The sequence below is a fragment of the Pseudophryne corroboree genome, chromosome 5 (genome assembly GCF_028390025.1).
Source record: "Pseudophryne corroboree isolate aPseCor3 chromosome 5, aPseCor3.hap2, whole genome shotgun sequence".
Taxonomy (NCBI): domain Eukaryota; kingdom Metazoa; phylum Chordata; class Amphibia; order Anura; family Myobatrachidae; genus Pseudophryne; species Pseudophryne corroboree.
In genome coordinates this window covers 403,277,233-403,303,102 of record NC_086448.1, presented here as the reverse complement: position 1 = coordinate 403,303,102, position 25,870 = coordinate 403,277,233, and the positions used below count along the sequence as shown (strand labels likewise).

Genomic DNA, 25,870 nt, shown 5'->3' with positions numbered 1-25,870 from the left:
GCATAATGTGTATAAGGGGGGGTGGGGGCGCCATGTGTATATGGGCGGGTGTGGGGCGCCAGTCCTTTACTTTGCCAGGGGCGCTCAGACCCCTAGATACACCCCTGCAGGTAGGTATACAATGTAGATGGATGGATAGTATAGTATTATATTACTTATGGACGACGCGTGCACTGACGACACAGAGGTAGGTACAGCCGTGGCCTACCGTACTGCTTATATATATAATATACTGTATAACGGACCTGGTGGACACTGTCAGCAGACTGCTAAACTAGTATGAAGAAAAAAAAAACACCACAGGTATATTATGTAGATGGATGGATAGTATAGTATTATATCACTTATGGACGACGAGTGCACTGACGACACAGAGGTAGGTACAGCCGTGGCCTACCGTACTGCTGCTTATATATATAATATACTGTATAACGGACCTGGTGGACACTGTCAGCAGACTGCTAAACTAGTATGAAGAAAAAAAAAATAACACAGGAGTGTTTTTCAGGCAGACAAACGTATACTGGACTGGTGGTCACTGTCAGCAAAACTGTGCACTGTACTCCTGCTATAACTGCTCCCCAGTCCCCACAATTAGGCAGTGTGAGCAGAGCAGTGCACTCAGCACAGATATATCATGCAGCAGTGCAGCACACTGAGTGAGCACAGATATGGTGGAGCGTTTTTTTCAGGCAGAGAAACAAAGGAATAAACTCACTGGTGGTATAATCAAAACCCTGCACTGTACTCCCTAACAGCTGCTCCCAGTCCCCAATCCTCCCCACAATTATAACTAACTAAGTCACTCTGTGTTCTACTATAACGGAGAGGACGCCAGCCACGTCCTCTCCCTATCAATCTCAATGCACGTGTGAAAATGGCGGCGACGCGCGGCTCCTTATATAGAATCCGAGTCTCGCGAGAATCCGACAGCGGGATGATGACGTTCGGGCGCGCTCGGGTTAACCGAGCAAGGCGGGAGGATCCGAGTCGCTCGGACCCGTGTAAAAAAATGTGAAGTTCGGGCGGGTTCGGATCCCGAGGATCCGTACCCGCTCATCACTAATATATACAGTATATACGTTTTTTTTTTCAGAACAACACACACACACACACACACACACACACACTTATCTAAATATAGGGGGGGGCACCAATATTTATCTCGCCTCCGGGCTACTGGGACGAACGTACGCCACTGGTGACCGGCAGTTGTTTAGATTGCCGGCTGGGGGGGAAGGACGGGGGAGAGCCACCAGGCAGGATTCCGGTGTCAGTATAAGACCGGCGGTCACATAAACGCATCCTGGTGACACATAGTATCTCTTATAGAGTATGATATGTAATTTTGTTACTAGTAGTCTGGTATGTTCTCATATTCAGCCACTATTTTGTCTTACTTGGTACACACCGGAGCAATGTTGAACCAATATGCTGGTTCATAACAACGTATCGCCAACATCGTTCAGTGTGTATGCATGATTGTGTGCTCCCACTGGTCACTAGCAACTGTTGCTGGCCATTCATGCTGCATATAAAACCTAGAGATATCACTAGCAATTTTTGTGCCCATCATGCTGTGTGTATAGCAAACAGGATTATCAATTTGACGTCACCTTCATGCAACACCCTAGAACAGAGTGGCATGACATGAAGTTTTTTCTAGTGTGCACAGGCGCAATGATAAATCACATGCGACCAAACAATGTAATTTGACCGTTAGCAAGGTTGCCGTGTGTGTATGCTCAATATCGTTTGTTCTGGGTTCAAGGGAAATTGTCGGTAAAGATTGCTGGTCGCTCCAGTGTGTACCCAACATTAAACTTCTGGGGGGATCCAGCACTCTTATTTGTTTAATAACTATTATGAGATTTCACAAAATGATAGTTTAACAATTGATATACAAATATTTTATAACAACAAGAGAGTTTATAAGGATTGCCTGTAACTAATTTAACAAAGTTTCTTTTTTAAACAGTTAAATTATTAATTTAAACTCATGTTTTATTTGTATATGTTAATTAATAACAAGACTTGCGGATAGTTTATTGAAACTAAATTGTCAGGTGAATGAACTTAACAATTAATTTATACAACACTCCAAACACTGTACTTGCAGCAAACACCACTGATTAAGCTGTGGATGTAGCCACAGGGAAACAAACACATCATGCATTGTCATTGTATTGTCCAAGTGATTCATGTAGGGGAACCACATTTTCCAGACTGTTTTAGAGCAGGTGCATACTTACTTTGTAAGTCGGAAATCAATCTCTCAGCCCTCTGAGTTGTTTCACACTGCCAGCTGCTCACTATCACTCCACCCCCCCTCCCCGTTTACCATAACTGACAGCTTTTTCATTCCAATTACCACTGCACACTTATCCAGTAACATCGGTACACATACTTTAGATTACAAGCACAATAGGAGACCTGTTAATTTGCGAAGGATCATCTTTGCTATTTGGACTCCAGCGTGATATGGATTTTTGACCTACTGGTAAATAAAAACTTCAACCCACTGAAAGGTACTTTTTTTTTGTGGGGTTTTACAACAGAATGCTGTATCTGCTTTTTAATATATTGCAAATTGATTATATTACCTGCTTTAAGACTACATGCTGTCATAAAAAAGGAAAATAGGATTTTAAACCTAACGGTAAATATATTTCTCCTAGTCCGTAGAGGATGCTGGGGACTCCGTAAGGACCATGGGGTATAGACGGGCTCCGCAGGAGATAGGGCACCTAAAAAGAACTTTGACTATGGGTGTGCACTGGCTCCTTCCTCTATGCCCCTCCTCCAGACCTCAGTTAGAGAACTGTGCCCAGAGGAGATGGACAATACAAGGCAGGATTTAGCAATCCAAGGGCAAGATTCAAACCAGCCCACACCAATCATACCATGTAACCTGGAACATACATAACCAGTTAACAGTATGAACAAAAACAACAGTAACGGTCCTAGACCGATGTCAACTGTAACATAACCCTTATGTAAGCATCAACTATATACAAGTCTTGCAGAGTTTCCGCACTGGGACGGGCGCCCAGCATCCTCTACGGACTAGGAGAAATAGATTTACCGGTAGGTTTAAAATCTTATTTTCTCTTACGTCCTAGAGGATGCTGGGGACTCCGTAAGGACCATGGGGTTTATACCAAAGCATCCAATCGGGCGGGAGAGTGCGTATGACTCTGCAGCACCGACTGAGCAAACGCTAGGTCCTCATCAGCCAGGGTATCAAACTTGTAGAATTTAGCAAAAGTGTTTGACCCCGACCAAGTCGCCGCTCGGCAAAGTTGTAAAGCTGAGACGCCTCGGGCAGCCGTCCAAGTAGAGCCCACCTTCCTAGTGGAATGGGCCTTAACCGAATTTGGTACCGGGAATCCAGCCGTAGAGTGAGCCTGCTGAATCGTATTACAGATCCAGCGAGCAATAGTCTGCTTTGAAGCAGGAGCGCCAATCTTATTGGCCGCATACTGTTACGTTCCTGATGCTCAGAACTAGAGAGATGTTGTGTAGAGAGTCCAGAGCACCAGGACGTGACGCTGAAATAAGGGATGGTACGGGATAGCCCCTAGCACCCTACCTCCGTTGTTTTACCCGTGTGGTCAGTTCACGCCTGAGTGACTATGGTTTCTTGGGCCCACGGCAGCCGCGTTTGAAGGGCGGATTAGGTCTGCCCAACTCCGATGCCCCCAGGTCTTAGAGTGCGACAAGGCGTGAACCGAGACAGCATAATAACAAGGGGACCTCTAACTAAAGCAAACAGAAGCTAGGGGCTACTAACTACCCTAAAACTAAATATATGTGCGGCACGCCGCCAAAGGAAAAGAACAACAAAAGATACCACTGTCCACTCCCCCACACGGCACCGCCGAGTTCCGGGGAGGACAGTGAAAAGCGGAAACCTCCGCAAAAACCACCAATACAAAAGTAAAACAGGGACTAAGCGGCCTAGGCCGCAACACGCGGCAGGAGCCGCTACTCACGAAACCGGGAGAGAACCCCAACAAGCGAGAACCCCCAGATGACCGCAACAGGTTCACTTGGACAGGAAGGATTCCCATGACCGGCTTCAGAACTCCAGAACTCAGGAGCACAGGGAGCAGGATCGACCAGGTACAGCTGACCAGGAACAGACGTTGCAAGGCAGGAACAGCATACAGGAAGCTATCACCGGCGAGGCTGCAGTGTGCTGGCTCCCATAAAAAGACCCTGCTGGCCAATGACAGGAGGGCCAGCAAGACCAGCCCCCAGACCCTAATTACTAGTTGCCGTGCAGCTGCCCTGCTGCACGAGCAACTTATCAATCCTATCTGGCAACGGGGAACGCGGTCCGCCAATGGCGTCCCCATTGCTATGGACCCAGCGGCTGAGGACGCCCGGCGTCCTAGCGTTGCCAGGGACCCGGCGGCTACAGTACGCATGGCGTCCTGGCGTTGCTAGGCGCCGGGTGGGCAGGGAGGGAGGTGCGGCGGCCGTGAGCATCGCTCGGAAGCAGACCGAGTGGCGCCGCGGACCACGGCACCTAACACATACAGGACAAACATAGCCTCCGTTTTCCTAATTCTAGCCGTCCTGGCTACATAAATCTTTAAGGCCCTGACTACGTCTAGGGATCTGGAATCCTCCAGGTCACCGGTAGCCACAGGCACCACAATAGGTTGATTCATATGGAACGAAGAAACCACTTTAGGCAAAAATTGCGGACGTGTCCTCAATTCAGCTCGATCCACATGAAAAATCAAGTAGGGGCTCTTGTGTGAGAGAGCCGCCAATTCTGACACTCGCCTTGCTGATGCTAAGTCCAACAACATGACCACCTTCCAAGTAAGAAATTTAAACTCACAAGGTTCAAACCAGTGTGATATTAGGAACTGCAACACCACGTTCAGATCCCATGGTGCCACTGGAGGCACAAAAGGGGGCTGGATGTGCAGCACTCCCTTTACAAATGTCTGGACTTCTGGAAGAGAAGCCAATTCCTTCTGAAAGAAAATCGAGAGGGCCGAAATCTGTACCTTAACCGAGCCTAATTTCAGGCCCATATCCACTCCTGTCTGTAGGAAGTGGAGAAAACGACCCAGATGAAAATCTTCCGTAGGTGCATTCTTGGTCTCACACCAATACACATACTTTCGCCAGATACGGTGATAATGTTTTGTCAAAGTCGGAAAATATAGCGACCTATGATGCCTTGTACTAACCCCATGCGCTTGCCCGCTGCACGTGCACATTCTCTCCCGTGCGTGCGCATATTCGCAGTTGCGTGACGGCGCCTCCACGGTCGTGCGCTCAGGCGCGTGGTATGTGCATTTACGGTAGAGTTTGTGTGCGTCTGGCGGGCGACTCGATCGTTACATAGTTAATCCAAATAGTATATTTTATAGGTTATGGTCCCTTTAATAATATCTGTAAGTATGTTTAGTGTAACTGGTTCATGAACAAAGGAATTCCTCTTTACATGATACGAAGGGTCAGACAGGTTTTGAGCAGTGGTGTTTAGTATGCAACGGTAGAGTATATTATTAGTAACATTCCGGCGTTGGTTTGAAAGAGATTAATCGCTCCTGCTTATAGTTATGTTTAAAAGAAGTTTATGGACTTTAAAAGTATTTGCTTTTATTACACATGTGGTGTGAGTCCTGAGATTCCCTCCCACCTGAGCAGTCTGGAATAGTCACAGCCCACCTGTTCAAACAAACCTATGACCTTTTGTTATAATGTGAAGACAGATTCCTGTGTCCAATGAACAATGAGATTGCAGGGCCCTTTGTAGTGTACTGTATGTTGTGTACATAAGAAACAGCCAGGCTGTACCAGCTCAGTCTACTCTCCACAAAAGGTTTTAATCACTGACTAACTATGGAGCTGGTGACCAGGACTGCGCAGCGATCATTCCCCAGTGTGTAAGTTTTTCTCTGTAACCAACTTATTCTCTGTTTGTATTTGCCATACTCTCCCTCTCTGTTATTGTTACGCTATTATATATTGTATAAGTTCAGTTATTTTGTTTAGGTGTTTCATGTTAGTGCTGTAGTGTATAAGCTGTAAACTGTATTTTTCCCTTTTTGCATAGCTAAATCTCGTTAGTAAAGGTGTTGGAACCTCAGCAAGGTGTCTGTGTTTCTCTAGCTAGTACAAAGGGTTTCTGAGTATCTCAATCACTCAAACAGCTTGCTTAAATATCCAGGTTAACCAGTGGTACATCATTGCAGTATCTCAATACTAAGACTTACAGTATAATCAGGCTCTGTGTTTAAAGTTTATAAAAGTACTGTCTGTGTGTACGCTCGCTGTGTGTATTCCATACACCCAGCGCAGTGTGTGTACGTTACTTGCGTACCACGCGTGAGGTCTTCATACGCAAATAGCGTACGGAGTGCGTAGCACGTGCACGAGGTTTAGCGGCCATTACGGCTACACGGTATTAATATATAGCTAATGTTAAAAGGTAGATAACGGACTCTATCAGTTTTATCGTCACCTCCTTCCTAGCCTTTATTAAAGTAAGGATGACCTCTTCCGGAATCCCCTTTTTTTGCTAGGATTCTGCGTTCAACCGCCATGCCGTCAAACGTAACCGCGGTAAGTCTTGAAATACACATGGCCCCTGCTGCAACAGGTCTTCCCTCAGAGGAAGAGGCCAGGGGTCTCTGTGAGCATCTCTTGTAGATCCGAGTACCAGGCCCTTCGAGGCCAGTCTGGGACAACGAGTATCGTCTGTACTCTTCTTCGTCTTATGATCCTCAACACTTTCGTGATGAGAGGAAGAGGAGGGAACACGTAGACCGATTCGAACACCCACGGTGCTACCAGTGCGTCTACTGCTATTGCCTGAGGGTCCCGAAACCTTGCGCAATACCTCCAAAGTTTTTTGTTGAGGTGTGACGCCATCATGTCTATTTGAGGGGTTCCCCAAAGACGTGTTACGTCTGCAAAGACTTCTTGATGAAGTCCCCACTCTCCTGGATGGAGATCGTGTCTGCTGAGGAAGTCTGCTTCCCAGTTGTCTACTCCCGGAATGAAGACAGCCGACAGAGCGCTTACATGATTTTCCGCCCAGCGAAGAATCCTTGTGGCTTCCGTCATCGCGACTCTGCTTCTTGTCCTGCCTTGGCGGTTCACATGAGCCACTGCTGTGACATTGTCTGATTGAATCAGAACCGGTAGGTTTAGAAGAAAACTCTCCGCTTGTCGAAGGCCGTTGTAAATGGCCCTGAGTTCCAACACATTGATGTGTAGACAGGACTCCTGGTCTGACCAAAGACCCTGAAAAGTCTTTCCCTGTGTGACCGCTCCCCATCCTCAGAGGCTCGCGTCCGTGGTAACGTGGATCCAGTCCTGAATCCCGAACCGGCGACCCTCCAGTAGGTGAGCACTTTGCAACCACCACAGGAGGGACACTCTGGTTCCTGGGGGCAGAGTTATTTTCCGATGTAAGTGCAGATGGGACCCTGACCACTTGTCCAGAAGGTCCCATTGAAAAGTCCGTGCATGGAACCTTCCGAAGGGAATGGCCTCGTAGGCTGCCACCATTTTTCCCAGAACTCGAGTGCATTGGTGAACTGACACCCTTTTCGGTTTTAGCAGTTCTCTGACCATGTTCTGGATGTCTTGGGCCTTCTCTATTGGGAGAAAGACCTTCATTTGTTCCGTATCCAGTATCATACCTAGGAACGGTAGTCGAGTTGTCGGAATCAACTGTGACTTTGGTAGATTTAGAATCCAACCGTGTTGCTGGAGCACTCTCAGAGAGAGCGCCACACTGCTCAGCAATTTCTCCCTTGATCTCGCTTTTATCAGGAGATCGTCCAAGTATGGGATAATTGTGACTCCATGCTTGCGCAGGACCACCATCATTTCCGCCATTATTTTGGTGAAAATCCTCGGGGCCGTGGAAAGTCCAAACGGCAACGTCTGAATTTGGTAATGACAACCCTGTACAGCGAATCTCAGGTATTCCTGATGGGGGGCATATATGGGGACATGAAGGTACGCATCCTTTATGTCCAGAGACACCATAAACTCCCCCTCCTCCATGTTGGCTATTATCGCTCTGAGTGATTCCATTTTGAATTTGAATCTTTTTATGTACAGGTTTAGGGATTTCAGATTCAAAATCGGTCTGACTGAACCGTCCGGTTTCGGGACCACAAATAGGGTTGAGTAGTAACCTCTTCCCTGCTGGTGCAGGGGAACCTTGATTATCACTTGCTGTATACACAGCGTTTGAATTGCAGCTAACACTACAACCCTTTCCGATGTGGTAGCTGGTAGGGCCGATTTAAAAAATTGGCGTGGGGGCACCTCCTCGAATTCCAGTTTGTAACCCTGGGAAACTATTTCCAACACCCAGGGATTCAGGTCCGAACTGACCCAGGCCTGACTGAAAAGTCGAAGACGTGCCCCCACCGGTGCAAACTCCCTCAGGGGAGCCCCAGCGTCATGCTGTGGGTTTTGGAGCAGCCGGGGAGGACTTTTGTTCCTGGGCACCTGCCGCAGCAGGTTCTCTCTTGCCTCTGCCCTTACCTCTGGCGAGGAAAGAGGATCCCCGACCTCTTTTGGACTTGTGCGACCGAAAGGACTGCATCTGATAGGGTGTTACTTTCTTTTGCTGTTGGGGAATATATGGTAAAAAATTTGATTTACCTGCTGTAGCTGTGGAAACCAGGTCCGTCAGCCCATCCCCAAACAATACATCCCCCTTATAGGGTAGTACTTCCATATGTTTCTTGGAATCCGCATCACCCGTCCATTGGCGAGTCCATAAGGATCTTCTCGCTGAGATAGCCATGGCATTGGCCCTAGAAGCTAGCAATCCAATGTCCCTTTGAGCATCCCTCATAAATTACGTTGCGTTTTTATATGGGCTAGAGTTAGGAATATAGTATCCTTATCCATAGTATCAAATTGATCTGTCAGCTCATCTGTCCAAGCTGCAATTGCGCTACACACCCATGCCGACGCAATCGTCGGTCTTAGCACAGCACCCGTATGAGAATAAATACACTTTAAGGTAGTTTCTTGCCTGCGATTTGCTGGGTCTTTAAGGGCCGCTGTGTCAGGAGACGGTAGCGCCACTTTCTTGGATAAGCGCGTCAGGGTTTTGTCCACAGTGGGGGGTAATTCCCAAATCTCCCTGTCCTGCTTAGGGAAAGGGTATGCCATAGAAATTCTTTTGGGGATCTGCGGTCTCTTATCCGGAGTCTCCCAAGCTTTTCCAAAGAACTCATTTAATTCATGAGATGTGGGAAAATTAATAATCTGTTTCTTTTCCTTAAACATGTGTACCCTTGTGTCGGGGACTGAGGGTTCATCCACAATATGCAACACATCCCTTATTGCCACAATCATACACTGAATAGTTTTAGTCACCCTAGGGTGCAATTTTACTTAATCATAGTCGACACTGGAATCAGAATCCGTGTCGGTAGTAGTGTCTTGTGTTAAGGGACGCTTTTGAGACCCCGACGGGCCCTGTGAGTCGGTCCAATCTGAGGATTGACCGCCTGATGTCGCCCCTAAACCAGCCTTATCAAGCCTTTTATGTAAAGATGCCACACTTGCATGCAACGTATGCCACATGTCCATCCAATCAGGAGTCGGTACAACCGACGGGGACACACCACTCATTTGCTCCACCTCCTCCTTGGAGAAGCCTTCCGCCTCAGACATGTCGACACACACGTACCGACACCCCACACACACAGGGATTTACCTATAAGGGGACAACCCCAACCAGGCCCTTAGGAGAGACAGAGAGATAGAGTATGCCAGCACACACCCAGCGCTTAAAAACACTGGAATATACAACCAGATAGCGCTTTTATATGTTTATAATCGTAATCTCCACTCACTGCGTCGACAAAGTGCCCCCTCCTCCTTTTTCCAACCTGTGAAGCTCAGCAGGGGAGAGAACAGGGAACCAGCGATTTCTCATGCAGCCTCTGTGGAGAAAATGGCGCTGGTTAGTGCTGAGGATCAAGCCCCGCCCACCCGATGGCGGGCTTCGGTCCCTTCATCATATATTAATAAAATGGCGGGGGTCCGCGGATTTACTGTCCCCCAGCCTAATCCACCTTATTTATGGCCAAAAAGAGGTTTATTGCTGCCCAGGGCGCCCCCACCTGCGCCCTGCACCCTTCAGTGCCTGCTTTGTGTGTGTGACTGGGAGCAATGGCGCGCAGCTTACCGCTGCGCGCTTACCTCATGAAGATCTGATGTCTTCTGGGATGCGCAATGCAATGGGATGGGGATGCGCAACACTCGCTGAGTGACCAGCCTGGATCCCCTTAGCCTGTACCTGGGTCACACATGTGACGCCCTGCAACTCAGTGGATCGGTGCAGAGAGCACCCTGGGAGCCCTGTACCCACCTACCCCCACTGTACCCTGTACCTCTGTGTGTGTGACCCCCACTACACCCCTCACCCTGGTGTGTGTTCCCCTTTACCCTCCTACCCCTGTGTGTGTGTGTGTGTGTGTGTGTGTGTGTGTGTGTGTGTGTGTGTGTTACACACCTTGGACCCTCCTCCCTGTGTTTTATACACAGTACCCCCTACTTCTGTGTATATGGCACCCTGTACCGCTTACCTCTATGGATATGACACCCTGTTGCTCATATCCCTGTGTATATGACACTCTGTACCCCCCTAGAGCCTTCCCCATGTATGACATCACTTGCTAGTGTGTGTGTGTGTGTGTGTGTGTGTGTGTGTGTGTAACACCCGTGGCCCCCCACCCTTGTATGATACAGTGTACACCCCCCCTGTGTGAGACACCCTGTACACCCCCATACCCCTGTATGATGCAGGGAACACACCCTACGTGTGTGTGTGTGTGTGTGTGTGTGTGTGTGTGTGTGTGTGTGTGTAAAAGACACCCTATAACTTCCCCATGTTTGACACACTACACCCTAACTGTGCGTGTGTGACACCCTGTAACCCCCTACCTTCCCACCGTGTTTGACAGTGTACACCCCCTACCGCTGTGTGTGACATCCTGTTTCCCCCTACACCTGTGTGTGTGTGTGTGTGTGTGTGTGTGTGTGTGTTTGTGATGCCTTGTACCCCCATTCTACCTGTGTGTCAGCCTGTACCCCCACTCTAACCCTGTGTGTCACCTTGTACCTCCACTCTCCTTAGAAGGAGGTCCCTTTCAAAAGTTTGCTATGGGCCCCACAAAGCTCTAGTTACGCCCCTGCATATAAGCCACAGGTTTGCCTATATAAAGTATATGAAAAATACAAAGAATTCATTAGAAATATCTTCTTTGTATTATTCTAATCATTTTTAAAATCAAAACTCTGGAGTAAAAAGTCTATGGCAGGTGAGGCAGTGCCTCCCCCGCATTGGCGTTTCTATAATGGATGCGGTGCACACGGGCCCCTGGGTCTAGGGGAGGCCCACACCGCACCCATTGCACCCATTTTAATACTTACCTTTCCGGAGTCCAGCGCCGGGAACTGTGATCGCGCTGGAAATAGCAGCCAAAATGGCCGCTGCCTATGCGCGGTAGCCAAATTGGTCTCCAGATCATGGCGGGCGCCATGTTTCCGGAGACCTGCGCATGCACAGTGGACTCTGGCACAATGCCGGAGTCTACAGTGCGTGCAGAGGAGGGGGCCCACCCGGGGGTGCACACGGGCCCCCTCCTCTGTAGAAACACCCCTGCTCCCCCGCCTACCTTTACTGCAAATCACTGATCAAAACTGTCCAAATTTCCAGGAGTTTATACTGCTGCACCTATGTTTAATGCCCACTTGAATCCTTTGGCTCATATATTGTGTGTAAATCTGGCTTTGGTACTAGCCAGTGCCTCCTCAGCAATTTACCTCACTGCACGTACATGGGATCATCACACAACAGTGACTCTCCCTATACCAGTGATCTCCAACCCATAGCTTGCGAGCTACCGGTAACTTGCCATAGTATTTTCAGTAGCTCACAGAGCGCACGGGCTTGGGCAGTCACTGGCACTCCTCCTCCCTTCATTTTTAATATGGTGCCGGCCGCCAGCCAATCAGAGCTCGTGGACCGGCAGTGGCAGCACCTGATTGGCTGCAGGACCGTGAGTTTTGATTGGCTCACTTACCGGCATCATATTTTAAATGCCGGCCGCCGACGGAGACTCTGTCACCCTTACCGCAGCCGCTCTCCTCCCCTTCCGTCCCTCATACAGGAGGAGCAGCACCGGCGGCAGTAGAAGAAGCCAGCAAGGGTTAGCACTGTGTGGGGCACTGTATCAGACACTGCGGGGGGGGGGGCATTATTTTTGTATCTGCCACTGCTGGTAGGCATTATTTGTGTATCTGCCACTGCTGGGAGGCATTATTTAAATATCTGGCACTACTGAGGAGCATTATTTGTGTATCTGGCACTGATGAGGAGCATTATTTGTGTATCTGGCACTACGTGGGGGGCATTACTTGTAGTTGTGAGGCCACACCCACGTTTGTGAGGCCACACCCACTTTCGCAGGAACGCACGCGCATTGGAGGGAGGGGATAGCTCCTTCAGAGGTTTTATTTTCCGAAAGTAGCTCACACCCCAATTAAGGTTGGAGACCACTGCCCTATACTATTACAGAACATAGGAGATCATAGTTACATAGTTGTGAGGTTGAAAAAAGACAAATGCCCTTCGAGTTCAACCTATATTATAATTTTTTTATTTTATTTATGTTAATTAAATGCTGTATCCCTGGATATTTTTTATCTAAATTTATCTAATCTATTTCTAAACGTATTGATTGAGTCCACCATTACTACCTTCTCTGGCAGAGAATTCCAAATCCCTACTGCTCTTACTCATCATACAGATTAGTGGCTCTCCCCATGCTATGACAGTGACACAGGGAACCAGTCATCATATATCAGTGGCTCTCACCATACTATTACAATGGCCCTCATTCCGAGTCGTTCGCTCGGTATTTTTCATCGCATCGCAGTGAAATTCCGCTTAGTACGCATGCGCAATATTCGCACTGCGACTGCGCCAAGTAATTTTACAATGGAGATAGTATTTTTACTCACTGCTTTTTCATCGCTCCGGCGATCGTAATGTGATTGACAGGAAATGGGTGTTACTGGGCGGAAACAGGCCGTTTTATGGGCGTGTGGGAAAAAACGCTACCGTTTCCGGAAAAAACGCAGGAGTGGCCGGGGAAACGGGGGAGTGTCTGGGCGAACGCTGGGTGTGTTTGTGACGTCAAACCAGGAACGACAAGCACTGAACTGAACGCAGATGCCGAGTAAGTCTGAAGCTACTCAGAAACTGCTAAGTAGTTTGTAATCGCAATATTGCGAATACATCGGTCGCAATTTTAAGAAGCTAAGATACACTCCCAGTAGGCGTAGGCTTAGCGTGAGCAACTCTGCTAAATTCGCCTTGCGAGCGATCAACTCGGAATGAGGGCCCATGTCCAGGGGATTGCGTCCCCCCAGGAGGACTGTCAATACATCCACTGGGCCTGAGCACTAAGGGTGGGCGTTGTCATATCTGTGATGTTTGGCCACACCCCCTAAATATGTAAAAAAAACAAATCAATGTATAATACTATGCGTGCTGCAAAGGTAGATGTTCATACGGGTTGGGTATGGGTGACCGGCGTTTGGGACCCCACTGGTCACCATACAGATGCCGGGATCCCGGGGTTTAGAATGCCAGCAAGGTAGGGGGGCAAGTGCACTGAAGCCCCTTGTGGACTCGGTGGCTAGCAGCACTTGCCACAGGTTGTGTTCCCACTCCATGGGTGTTGTGGACACCCACGAGTGGGAATAGTTCCTGTTAGTCGGCATGCCGACTGTCAGGATTTTGAGGGGTGGGGATGCAGCCGTTGGTATAGTGACCGGCGGTCTCCTGACCGCCAGTCACATAACTACATCCCATCATACACAGGGGTTGCTCTTTCCGTACTATTATAGTTAGGGCAGTCGAGAGCTGGGCTGGGCCCAGGTACTTTTCACAGGAGGTGTGATCATGTACTTTTAGAAAAAAATACTGAAAAAAATAGTATTTTAAGCACCTCTATGGCCACACTGCAGCCCAGTACACAGCAGAGTGGACTGCGCTGAGGAGAAGAGCTGCAGCTGCTGCTGCCAGGTAAGGGGGGGGGTGGGGGGGGGGGGCTGGGCCCCTACTGGACCCTCACTGGGCCCCTCTTTCAGACCTGGTCCTGGGTAATTTGTACCCTCTCCCCCCCTCTCCCGGCACCACTGATTATAGTGACACAGGGGATCTTCATACAGCAGTGGCTTTCCCCATACTATGCCAGAGATATATTGTATAAACACACAGCAGTGGTTCTTCCCATACTACTACAGTGACAGCAGATCATTGTGCAGCAGTAGCTCTCCCAATGTGAAAACAATGACATATGATTTCATCATACAGAGCAGATACTCTGTCCATGCTATTATACAGACCCACAATGCATATAGTGATGCTTCCCACATTGAAAACAAAACAATTTAATTCTGGTGACATTTATTTCTGTGGGATTTTATACTGTATAAACTATATCCCCCTATAATTTTCTTCTGTATGAGCTCTTTTCCTGTAAAAGTTGGGTAATAATAATGTGACAAGAAGGAGGAGTACATGCTTTTTCCCAGTCATACAGTATACTGTGTTTTGTTTCACATATTATCATATCAATAACCTGTTCAATTACATAATTAGAGCCTGTCCTGTACATACCCTGCAATGAATCAAAAAGGTTTTCATTTAGGTGAATAAGTTCCATAGAGACACTGAATAAGCCCTGGAATTGGCTGCTCACCTCTTCATTTCCTATGACTTTGAAGGAGGGCTAGTGTATTGTACAATTCTTTTTACAAAGTGATTGCAGAGCATGCTGTTCCATTCAGCTCTGGCACAAGGATGTTTAACTAGGAATTAAGAGATGTATCAATGTCACTGTGTTATTGTTGTTCGCTCTAGGACTCATGAGGCAACCACACTGTTTATTTTTACAGCAGTTTAAATAAAAGCTATACCACACATAATATTTCACAAGGAAAAAGAAAACCCAGCAAAATGTGATTGTAATAGTAATGACATAATCAGAGCTTAAAAAGATCAAAAATACAGTATGCGTTGTGTGTGAATTCTGTAACTCGTTGTTGGCTGTGGGTTTAATAGAACTATGCTTACAGCATCATCTGATCGGTATACGCTTAATTTGCCGGCTATTGGGATCCCGCCGGAATCCCTACAGCTGACAATGCAGTCAGCCGGAATACCACCGCAACAGGACTATTCCCACTCATATCCACGACACCTATAGAGTGGTAACAGAAGCTGTGGCTAGTGCAGCGAGCCACCAAGCCCACCGCGAGCCAGCAAGGGGACTCTTTGTGATCACCCCGCTGCTGGATACCGCTGTTGTTATATTGATGGCCTGCATCCCGGACACCGATAAATCATACTGAACCCATTTGATCATATGTCCATTTATATTTAAGACTAAATATATAGAAATAAATGATTGGCTTACTGTAATTAATCAGTATTGTACAGTATAGAGGTGTTTCACAACTACATATAGATAAATGTATGCTCTGTTCATTGAAGATAAAATTATAATTCTGTGATGTTCAAGAGAAGACATTGTCTATATAACAACTGATGGATAATATTGAATTGATATACACAGGATGCGGTCATGTGACCACCGCTCGGGATCCCAGCGGTCACCATGCCGATGCCGGAATCCCAAGCAATCACAATGCGACAGTCGGCATTCCAACTAACAGCGACTGTTCCCACTGCTGGGTGTCCCCACAAGGGGCTCTGTTTTCCTTCCCCGCCCCGCCCCCGCCTGCATTCTGCTGGCCAACAAAATCCTGTTACCAACACATGGACACATATCTAAAATGACACGGTCTCTATGAGAAACTTCACAGAGCAGGCTGAAAGAGCATATTTAAAAAGGTCCCATATGCTACATTTAAAATGTCACTTGTTTGAGAGTCAGAGTCATATTGCAAATTTTCCAAACTCTAATGGTGTGTACACATGGTGAGATATTTTCTTAAGATTTTGACTATATAGTCAAAATCATAAGAAAAGTTAGTGCAGGTCGCAAGGTGAAAGTCACCTTGCGATCCCGATGTGATACCGATTAGCGGTCCCGCGCGGTCGGCATCGCAAGCCTAGATAGACTGTGCAGACAAGTCAATTTTGACTATCTCATAGAAAAGATAAAATTGACACTTAGCCAAAATCGCACATAGTCAGTATCGCAAGCACAGTCATTATATGCTTGCGATGCCGACCTAGCCCCTGTCGCATAGTGAGAATCAGGGTTAGCCCAAATCTCACCGTGTGTATGCACCTTAAGAGCTGCAAAAATAAGTGAGTTTTCTGTTTCTGTTTTTATTCCTTTTTGTTTAGGAAACATATTTGCATTTTAATAATATATATCTTCTTCATCTTAATGTTATTATTACTAGAGTTATTAATAATATTAATAATAATAATAATAATAATAATAATTATCATCATCATCAGAGGGAACCTTAAACATTGTGGTTATTTTGCCATATTTAATTGTATGTAATAATGTTCTATTTCTATGTTCGTTACAAAATCATGTGTTTGAGAACTCAGATAAGATCAATGTTATCTATCTGTAATTGTAATTATAAATGCTACCTAATGGGCTCTACACACTGGCAGATAACAGTGAACGATATGAACGTTCTCATTAATGAACGAGAATTTGTTCATATCGTTTAGTGTGTAGGCACCAACTATGAACGATGCACGGCCCCGCGGGTCACTTATGCATGCAGGCCAATATGGACAATCTTGTCCATATTAGCATGCAGTGCTATGGAGCCAGGTGACAGGGGGAGTGAAGAAATTTCACTCCCCCCCGTCACCTCCCCCCTGCCGGCCGTACAGGCCATCGGGCACCTCGGTGGCGGGTCGCCTGACCTGTGGGGCCCTTAACTGTTATTTGGGCTATTGATAGCTCTGATCAAATTACATTTTATTTGAAATTGAGATAAATCAGGAAGTGATTTAATACTTCTGGTAGGAGTTCCACTCACTACAAAAGTCAAGATGGAGAATTTCTGACTTTATAATAATCATGGAAATCATGGATAAGCAGGACATTGTAATCACTAGTTGATTGACCATGTGACTTCACTGTGATTAAAGTTTGTCACACACACATAATACAGGCAGTAGCGGATCTTGCCACGGGCAAGCAGTACTTTTGCACGGGGCGCCGCCATCCGGAGGGCGCAGGGCGCCTTCCGGAGGGCGCCGCACCAGGGCAAGATCCGCTGCTGCAGTGTGTGCCCCCCGACCCCCGCTGTCGCTGGCCGCTGGGAAGGGAAACTAGAAGCGTACGCGTCTAGTTTCCCTTCGTGGAGAGGTCCTTTACTGTGCGGTGCGCGATGACGTCATCGCGCACCGCACGGCCAAGGTCCTCTCCACGAAGGGAATTAGACGCTACGCGTCTAGTTTCTCTTCGTTGAAAGGACCTTTGATGTGCGGTGCGCGATGACGTCATCGCGCACCGCGCATCATTCCAGTCTGTACAGGGGGCGTAAATGACCACGCCCCCTGTATGAAGCCACGCCCCCCAATGCCGCCCGGGGCGCCAGAAGCCCTGGAACCGGCCCTGAATACAGGCTATGGAGAGTGCTGTTCATGATCATGACAGTAGGTCTTGATAACTAATTTGACTTGTGTATTGTTCCACATAAGAAGCACAGTACAGCAGTCGAAGGATTAGTGGAAACAAATATATATATTTTTGCCATTATTTAAAAACCACTTAACTGACGATTTATTTTGGCAAAAAACCCTCCTAAATTGTCGGGGGGTTTTATGAGTGAATTAGGTGAAGAACATGAATTTAACCTTATCCCAAATGATTTTAGTTAAATAAAAGAAAAAATCTATATTTAAAAAAATATACATATTTTTTCAAACTTTGAAACATCGATCGGAAACATAGTGACCATCGGAACATCGGGAACATTGCGGCTTTCATTCTGAAAGCCGAGACAGACTCCAGGTATACGGGGGGGGGGGGGGGGTCTGGGGGTGGATTTTGGGGGGGGGGGGGTAATTTACACTCCCCGGTGGCTGCCATTGTCTGAAGCCGCTGGATGGGGGGGAGGGGATCCTGCCGTGCTGACCAATCAGCAATGTTCGGCAGCACAGCAATCAGTGGGGGAGAGTGCAGGGAGGCAGAGGGACCTTCCGGTCCCTCTGACAGCAGCAGCGGAGGGAAGTTTCTCTTCCCTGCCGCTGCTAACACTCTCTATCTGACTGGTCGCATCTGATGCGACCATGCCAGGCAAGTAGTTAGGCATGCTTCAATTATCTCTATGAATAGCCATAGCAACACAAATCTTATTTAGGCATTTTCTAAAGAACAGCATCATAATATTTTTTTTATTAACTTATTACTTTACTTATTATTTAAGTGTTGAATAGAGTCAAATAGTGTGCAATATATTTACAATTTACAGGTTCCATAAGCTTGACAAAAATTAGATCTGGAGCTACTGTATACTGATTAGCTAGTAATTGCAACTAAACAGATTCTATCTATTATCTTCTAGCAGCAGCTAGATAAATGTTAAGTATAATCTGTTTGGTTGCTAGGAGCAACATCACCAGTTCTAAAAAAAACACCCACATTAGTAAATTTACCCCATAGTGACTAAATTTTGCCTACGTGAGAATGGTTCATCACAACCCACTTTCATCTCTTTGTTAATAAGTGTAGATGTGATCAAAATGAGTAGGACTCTGCATTGCCTATACTTGCATGAGCAAGCATGCACAGTACAAAGTCAAACAAGACATGCTCCACACTCAGGTGTATGCTAACACTGTATTAGTCCTAAAGAGCCCCTGATGGACACTCTGATTGACAGCCCCTGATGGACACTGACTGACAGCCTCACAGCACAGCCCCTAATGGACACTCTGACACAGCCCCTGATGGACATTGACTGACAGCCCCACAGCACAGCCCTGATGGACATTCTGACAGCCAGCCATTAAAAGGAGAAAGGCTGCCAATGCACAACAGCAGAGCTCCTCGCAGCGTGGAAGCATGCAGGGAAATGGCCGTGAGCCCCGGGATGCCAAGCCTTTATAGACTCGAAGTCTTACGAGAATCCGACTAGAATGGGAGCGACTAGGCGTACGGATTGCCTAGTCATGCCGAGAGCGCTCGTATGCAATGGAGCCGCACTAGATGAGTACGGCTCCATCTGTATATATAAAAATCAAGGATAATCTAAGTAATTTTGAAAAGAATGCCATCAAGACCATCAAAGAAGACACCTCTATTGTAATAAAATCGGCAGATAAAGGTGGTGGCATAGTACTCATGAATCGTGAAGACTATGAAAAAGAAGCTGGTAGACTTCTGAGTGATGTGAATTTTTACATTAAACTTAATGCTGATCCCACATCCGAGTTCGTTACAGAACTACGAGAGATGTTATTGGGAGCATTAAGGAAAGGTATTATCAACAAAGAGGAACACTCCTTCATGATCACTAACTATCCCACCATTCCAATTTTTTATTTCCTTCCCAAGATACATACAAATCTGACACACCCTCCTATAATCGTTGCCGGTATAGAATCTTTGACAGCAGCAGTATCTGAATATGTAGAAATCTTCTTGCACAAATATGTTACATCTCTTGAGTCCTTTGTAAAGTATACAACAGATAGTTTACAAAAGTTCAAATCCTTCACATGGCAAGAAAATTGCCAATGGGTCACCATCGATGTACAATCATTGTACACTACAATAATACATAAGAAAGGTATACAATCATGTAAAGAATACCTGGAACAGGATGTCACATTAACATTGGAACATAGAGAATTCATCTGTACATTAATAGAATTCATTCTAACACACAACTATTTCAAGTTTTTGGATAGTTTTTTTCTCCAAATCTGCGGGACTGCAATGGGGACGGTCTTCGCACCCAGTTACTCCAACGTACACATGGGTAGCTGGGAAACAAAGAACATGTATCAGAATAACCCTTTCAAGGAAAACATCATCATGTATCAAAGATATATAGATGACATCCTTATTGTATTGGAAGGCGACAACAGCACCTTTCTAAACTTCATGGAATACATTGGACAGAATGATTACAATCTATCATTCACCAATAAAATCCAGGAACGAGAGATAGAGTACCTGGACTTGATGCTCATGGTGGAAGAAGATAAGGTCATCACGAAAAAATTATATTTTAGAAGTAGATAGAAACAGCTACTTGCATTTCCATAGTGGACATCTCACGAGCTGGAAGACGAACATCCCCACTTCTCAATTTTGCCGAATCAAGAGAAACTGCAGTAGAGATACAGATTTACAACAACAACTTGACATATACTCTAGAACAGGGCTGGCCAAACCGGTCCTCGAGATCTACCAACAGTTCACATTTTCCAGACTACCTAGCTGGTGCACAGGTGTAGTCATTACTAATTAAGATGTGCTGCATTCATTCCTAACTGACTATTCTACAGATCTCCAGGAGGCCTGGAAAACATGCACTGTTGGTAGATCTCGAGGACCGGTTTGGCCAGCCCTGCTCTAGAAGGTTCAAGGACAGGGGATATCCAGCAGATATTTTGACAAAAGCACACCAAAAAGTCCAAGACACCAGAAGGGAGGACCTGCTTATATACAAAGAGAGAGAAAAGACAACCAACCAGAATCTTAATTTCATTACCTCTTACAACGCTGGAGAAAATTTCATCAAAAAAACCCTAAACAAACACTGGAACATACTCAAAATGGACAATATACTCAAAGATATATTACCCAAAAGACCTAAAGTCATATTTAGGAAAGCCAGAAACCTCAAAGAAATACTCGCACCAAGTATGTTGAAAACGGACAATACAAAGAAGGCACCCATCTGGAGATCAGAAGTTAAAGGATTCTACAAATGCAATCACTGTTGTATATGCAAATACATCCATAAAGATACTTAACGTTTTACCAACTCAGACTCAACAAAAACATATACAATCAAGGAAATGATGAACTGCTCAACCACTCATGTCATATATATCTTGGAATGTAAATGCGGACTAAAATATGTTGGCAAAACCAAACGCCCCCTACGTATCAGGGTACAAGAACATGTCAGGTCCATCAAGAATAAAGTGCTGACCCACTCAGTACCTAGACACTTCAACGAGTTCCACAATGGAAATCCCCTGGAATTGAGCTTCAAGTCCATTGTACATGTGAAACTTGAGGAGAGAGGAGGAGATTTAGACAAGAAACTCGCTAGAAGAGAAATGTTCTGGATCCACACTCTTAATACCATGGCCCCGAGGGGTCTGAACGACTATTTTGAACTAGCCCCGTTCCTGTAATTCTTCAATTATCCAATCATATATTCCTTAATTTGATACTATACATACACTGAGTCCATATATTTGGGAAATATATGGTAAACTACACAAGGGCTGAAAAAATTCAGTTGGAAAACCGTCATATAATAATAATATAAAAAAAAAACCCATTACCTCCCCTAATAGTGTTATTGTGAAGCTAGTATTAATATATCAAAACTATTCGATATTACTGAAATTTTTACCATTGCATATATGGCATTTTCAATATTCTTTTCCTTTCCTTCCCCAAATTAAGAACCTGTTCCATATTAACTTTGAATCAGTTTCTTATCATTTTTGTTTATATGTCTATATATGTATACATATACGTAGTAATTGTCCATTTTAAAACTGTCATTATAAGGCTCTCTGGATATCTGAACTACCAGATCTTAGGGGCTATGCCTAACAGTAAAGGGCTCCATAGATTTAAAATAATTTAAAATAATATCAATTATCAGTAATACTGGGCTACATTAAAATGGCGCCTGAATGATAATGTTTGTGTAACTATCCGGATGTGGCATAATTGTTGACATTCTAGGCTCTATGGCAACACTTCCGGCTTTATGTGCCCCGCGGTCCTAGCCAACCGTGGCCATAGTAACCTGTTTTAGTGTGTAGTTTAGTCTCCTAACTACACAAGACTTCCTGTTTCCGGTAAACTCATGCTCCGTAGCAGCCGTTACCGCGGCAACCAAATCTCGCGCAACTTTGACCTCTCGCGCATGCGCTATACAGCGCTGAATTTCTATGTACTTTACACAGTATCACGGAATCCCGAGCAGCCGCAATAACAATGGCGGGAAACTTGATACCCGCACATGCGCAATAGTGATTTAGAAACGACAGAAACCCCTGCACTGGTCTATATAAAGCTTCCATAATCATTGTACACCCACCTACCCCTTGATGAAGTCCTGTCAAATAACGTAGAGGACGAAACGCATTGGGTACAACTTCCACTCAACCATAAGGATAAGCAGATAAGCTTTTTAAGTTTTTATAATTGTACGGGTCCACCTTTTATTGTATTGTATGTCTGTGTTATTAAAAAATGTTTATTTTTATATAAATACTACACTATGGGCGTCATTCCCATTTGTTGGGAGATCTATTTCTAAGGTATCTCCAGCAACCCAGGAGAAGACCTAAATAGAGAACCTACTACATGCGAATAACCTGAATACTGAGGGTATTATTATACATCATATCATTCTCTTGGCTAAAGGCATCACGCATATTCTGTTACTACTCACACTTGGAGAACTTTGAATCACTGAAGGTGCTGGGTCCTACCACTTTTTTCATATATATATATATACACAGTTCTTGGTGGCAGCACTCCCACACAGTCCGATACTGCTCCGGTGCCCTCCTTGACTCCGCACTTAGCCACGGGTCCTTCACAGAAAAACGATGCAGGCGGCACTCGGAATTCACTGCACAGCACAAGCAGGTAAGTAATAAGGCATGTTTATGAGCTGAAAATCCTTTGGTTTCCGGTACGCATATTCTGTTACTACTCACACTTGGAGAACTTTGAATCACTGAAGGCGCTGGGTCCTACCACTTTTTATATATATATATATATATATATATATATACATACATACATACATACATACCCTCCAACATTTTACACATAAAATTGGTTCAAATCTGGGAAAGGGGCGTGGCCACAGGTAAAGGTGGCATGGTCACGCCCTCTTTCCTATACTTTCAATGGAAGTTTGGAGAGTCAAAAATCAGTACAGGCCATAAAAAAAGGTTCTGTACCTGCCAAAAAGGTACAGTTGGAGGGTATGTACATATAAACACATTGTCCTTCACAAGAAAATAAATACACATTGGCCCCAAGAGTAAAATAAACATCACTTTAAAACACGACAAGAAAAAATACTACTGAGCTGGTCCTAAGTATCTTGTCTTAGCAAACAAACACTTGTTTTGCATAAGAGCAGCAAATAAGCAGAAATGCTGACATGCAGATAAATACATTTCCTGTGACAACATGGGCACTTGTGCAAATATAGGCTGATGATTTTACAAAACAATACTGTGGAGGGTTCTTTTTGCATGTTTCTATATGACAAATTGGCGCAGGATTTTTGCTGAATTTCCAAGCAATCTGACTAGATTGCTTAGAAAAGAAGTATATATCGCTCCGTGTGTATGCCCTATAGCTCAGTGCCGGACTGGGACATGTAAAGGTCCACCAGGGGGAATGCAACATTAGGGGCCTATCCTTAGAATGTGGCCAGACACCACATAGGATTCGCTAACCTTTAGAGAGTGCATGTTCTGGGCCTCTTGAAATACTACTTGTGCATGCATTATAATGTACCAGATTAATAACAGCAATGCACTGCGGTAAACACACTATAGTCCTGTGCAGTATAAGATAACATATGCATACCTACCAACTGTCCCGATTTTGGCGGGACAGTCACGTTTTTCACGGTCTGACCCGCTGTCCCACCTGCAGGTCGCAGTGTCCCGTGGGTGGGGGGACAGTTGGGAGATCCCCCCCCCCCCGTCACTCGCTGCTCTGAGAAGAGCAGTGGTGAATAGATGCTGTGCGCATGCGCACAGCGTCTATTCCTGGTGTCGAAGTCAAAAATATTACATAGAGAAAACATACAGACTCAGTCGCTAAGCTTGCAAATACGCGCAGCGAGCACAGCAATATATGGTAACATACGCATTTACACAGACATGCCACAGAGATAGATTCGACACATATTTCTTACAGCACATAATTATAACATATCAAGAGCCAGACATCATAATGTTTTAATTATATAATGGAGTAACGTCATGTATGTGTATTATTGTAACGAAGCAAGATAGACATGCCATGTTTGGTATTACAGTAACCAGATTAATGTGTAGATTCATTTGATGCTTGTTATTAAGTTGTAGCTCATTGCAACAAGTAGATATGATTAAATGTATGAAAGCTAAAGTCACTGTTATTAGAACAATGGATTTCTTGGAAGACAGCATGATTGTAGCCTGACCAGTGGCTATCTCCTGTAATTACACCATCAGGGCTGGACCTAGTTAGCATACAAACAGAACAGTGACTCATCAAGAATGAGAAAGTTCCCTCCCTTAGACTAGTCTGTGCACTCCCTCAAACTACATAGTATATTGCTGAAGAGACACACAGAAGTCTCTGTTCTTTTTTTCCCCTGGGTTATGAGCGAGATGGAGTGTTGGTAATATTTTGCTACTGTTAGCTGGAGTTGAGAGCTAAAGATGGAAGAACTGGAGCGTAGAAAGCATTGAGCAAAATATGGTAATTGTATCGCTGGCCTGTAACTGTATGTATTTGATTTAGTTTGTATTAACTGCTTACTGTATAAATTGTAACCATGTAACTATATATATATATATATACTGTACATTGTGATATATTGAATACATATCCTTTTAATAACAAATATATACATCAATGAGCTTTGGAACTCAGATAATGTGTGGGTGTATTGTTTTCTCTTAAGGGATGTAGTGTTTTGCGACGTACAGCGCACTTTTATCGTATATGGTACTAAGATGCGCAGTATAAATTAGAGCGGGCATTTTAAATATTTGTTAGAAAGCAATTTGGTATTTAAACTGGCATAGCACTGTTCATGCCCCCATATTGATGAAAACGGGGCACGGCTTGCAATCGCGGCACATGCCGTGAGGCTACGCCCCCTTTTTGGTAGGTCACGCCCCCAAAATTCGGACGCACTGGCGTCCCTCCTTCAATGGCAGCAAAGTTGGGAGGTATGTATAAAGTATCATTCAAGTGCACAGTCTGGAGCCTGATCCATAAAGGAGAGGGTGGGCCTTCATGGGGCAGGGCCCACCGGGGGTTTTCCCTGTGACCCTGTTGGCTAGTCCGACCCTGCCTCCGCTCGACACACATCGCTCTGAGTGCTGAGCGGGGAGAGATATGTGTGCTGAGCGGTCTGTGATAGATCGCTCAGCACACATCTCCCCATGTGTACCCCACTTTGGATTTGAGTGGGTTATATTGTTTCTGTGCAGGGTAAATACTGGCTGCTTATTTTTACACTGAAATTTAGATTTCAGTTTGAACACACCACACCCAAATCTAACTCTCTCTGCACATGTTATATCTGGCGCACCTGCAGTACACATTGGGGGTCATTCCGAGTTGATCGCTAGCTGCATTTGTTGGCAACGTTCAGGATAAAAAAACAGCAATTCTGCGCATGCGTATGCGGCACAATGCGCACGCGCGTCGTACGGGCACAACGAACAACGTAGTTTTGCACAGGGTTTAGCGAAGCATTTCAGTCGCACTGGTGGCCGCAGTATGATTGACATGAAGTGGGCGTTTCTGGGTGTCAACTGACCGTTTTCTGGGAGTGTTCGGAAAAACGTAGGCGTGCCAGGAAAAATGCAGGCATGGCTGGG

At 45.5% G+C, this 25,870-nt stretch overlaps 1 protein-coding gene across 11 annotated transcripts in view; it reads right to left on the bottom strand.

The window, feature by feature from the left end:
• LOC134927784 (poly(rC)-binding protein 3-like) overlaps window positions 1-25,870 on the bottom strand; it is a 2,026,162-nt gene that overhangs the window by 598,606 nt on the left and 1,401,686 nt on the right. The window lies entirely within an intron of this gene.